The following is a 2,611-nucleotide window of genomic DNA, read 5'->3' as shown; positions in this document are numbered from 1 at the left end:
AATTTGGAAAATTGAAAAATAAAGTGAGTGTGTGAGGAAGGAAAAAGAAAAGAAGGCTAAAATGGACTCCAAATGCGAATGACTGACTGGTATTTTCATTTTTTCTTTTTCATTTTTTTTTCCTTCACCTTAGTCTCCAAGCGTCATCATGGGACTCACGGTATGAGCTTCATTTTAGTTAATCCCTCGGACGGTACGGAGTATAGGATCTCTCATGCTCTTTCTCATCACATCGAGTGCCCCTCTTCTGACTGGGGCAACCGGATCTCTTTCCCAATTCCCCTGATCGTTCATTTATTTTGATGGACCATTCAGCTGGGAAGTGGTGGATATAGCACATCCCTCGGCGCCTCCACTATATGCACCATGTTTCTCACCAGCATCATTATTACGAAAGTGTACGAGGTACTTCGTACAGGCTACAGACGGGGATTTTTTGGGAAGAAAAGGGAAAAAAAAAAAAAAAAAAAAACCTAATACATCTCCACATGGGCAGGAGGGCGGAGCTAATCGGGGATCTTGGCTGAGGATGAGGGAAAGATGATCCAGCAGTAAGGCGCCTGGGAGCTTAGGGATTCTGATTCTCTGGGACCTTTTGCTTAGTGCCTTGCGCCTTGGGGTCCGATAAGGTTGGTGACCAGTTCCATGGGACCGAATTAGCCCCATCGAGCTAACCCAATGTCTATCAATCATTCCAAATTCTCCTCGATCTAATGTCCTAGAGCTCCAAGACACCGGTTTCCCTAAGTGGGTTTCCGAAAGGTTATATGATGACGATGATGATGTTGTTGGATGATCGTGAGCGACTGATGAACCATACTATCGGAATGAGTTTGTTGATTTGGTGACAAAACTGACAAAACAGAAGAGGGGGAAATTAGAAAGAAAAAAAAGAAAAAAGAAAAAGAAATTAAAGTAGAATATAGAAATCCCAGAGTGAGGCGAAAGGATCGGTGGCAGTCGATGAACCATCAATTATTTTCTTTACTATTAGATATTTTATTACTAAATCAAATGGAAAAACAAAAGTAATCTTTTTTTTTTCTTGGTTGCGGGAAGAACCGCGAATTCGGGAGGGCTAAAGGGTTGACAGGACCCATGGAAATGGAATCAACACCACTAGTTAGCGTGCATTGACAATCGGTTATTTCCTGGAACTATCTTGGCGAGTTGGTAAGGAAGTAAATGATCATATCAGCAAATGGAGGACACCAAGATCTCTCTTCAACCCAATATATTTTAAAGAACAATAAAACCTCTTGATATGATCGAGAAAGAAACGCATCCTTCCAGATCGTATCGTGCATAGATATACTACTGCAAGTTCCTGTAGATATTGATCTCCATCCCAATTCAGACATGTACATACGCTGTTGCTCATAGTCCCCTGACTAAAGCCTATAGTCTCACACCTTCCGCATTGCTGGGAAAGGTCGTGCGCACCAGGTGGACCAATGGATCGGGACGGAGGGACCAGGGGCTGATCTGCAAATAGGCATTGCTCCGTGTAGTGAATAATCTTGACCTTTTCTTACCCTGTAGTATCCACTAGAGAGCAAACTAATGACCATCATCGCTTCTGCCACTACATACGTACCTTTCTCTCGGTGTCTTCTTAACTTTTCGCTTTTTTATTTTTATTATTATTTTCGTTCTCTTTTTGGTTCTCTATTCTTTCTATTCTATTTGTCATTTGTCTAGATCGATGAATTGTGTATGAGTCAATATATGGATACAAGGTAACTAACTCCACCCAGTCTGTAAGGAGAGAAACGAGCTTACAATGGTCTTCAATGATGTCATGTGCCATGCCCTAATCCTGAGTAGCTTCCTATGAAAAACTAAACCTCGCAAAGTATTCCGAGGCCGGCGCTATATTATGGCTTAATTAATTTGAGATACTACGACTGGAGCACGGTATATCCCTCGTCAGCCTTGAATGGTTTCGAAAAAAAAAAAGAAAGAAAGAAAAAGAAAAAGAAAAAGAAAAAGAAAAAGAAAAAGAAAGATAATAATAATAATAATATATAATAATAATATACGGAGTAGTAATAATAATAATAATAAATGAGGCGCGGTCCCCAACTCACGCTAACTTAGTTCATAATGGACACTTTTATAAGTCCATCGATTGTATTGGGCCATACCAGTTGGTTCAAATCCTCTTCAGTCCCCATGGTGGATTTGGCTCCATCCAGCTCGTGCCAATGTATGTATGATGTATGCCCGTCATGTTGACTGCACCAATGGATCTATACGGAAGATTTCCGGTGGATATGTACGTATTTATGATCGGGATCGGCCGGGTTTTGGAATTGGATAGATAAATTTAGATGGCTTATTAGTCTTGATTAGTAGTGTACGGCTAACCCGCCTTTGCCCCCAATTTGCTGCTCCAATTCACATCCGATACGCATGGTACATACAGTAGATGGTACATACTAATAGTACTAGTACCCAATACTTTAACCCACCCTGGACACTTAGATGTATGCTGGTGCAGCACCATCAACTTCCAATAGTACTAGTATTGCCCACCTTGGAAATCGTTTGTCCTTGTTTTCTGAGGGCAATTAACTCAATAATTGGCCAAGACTTGGTCTCCGTGAAC

The sequence above is a fragment of the Aspergillus caelatus genome (genome assembly GCF_009193585.1).
Source record: "Aspergillus caelatus strain CBS 763.97 unplaced genomic scaffold BDV27scaffold_272, whole genome shotgun sequence".
In the NCBI taxonomy this organism is placed as follows: domain Eukaryota; kingdom Fungi; phylum Ascomycota; class Eurotiomycetes; order Eurotiales; family Aspergillaceae; genus Aspergillus; species Aspergillus caelatus.
Note: the sequence above shows the minus strand (reverse complement) of the source record.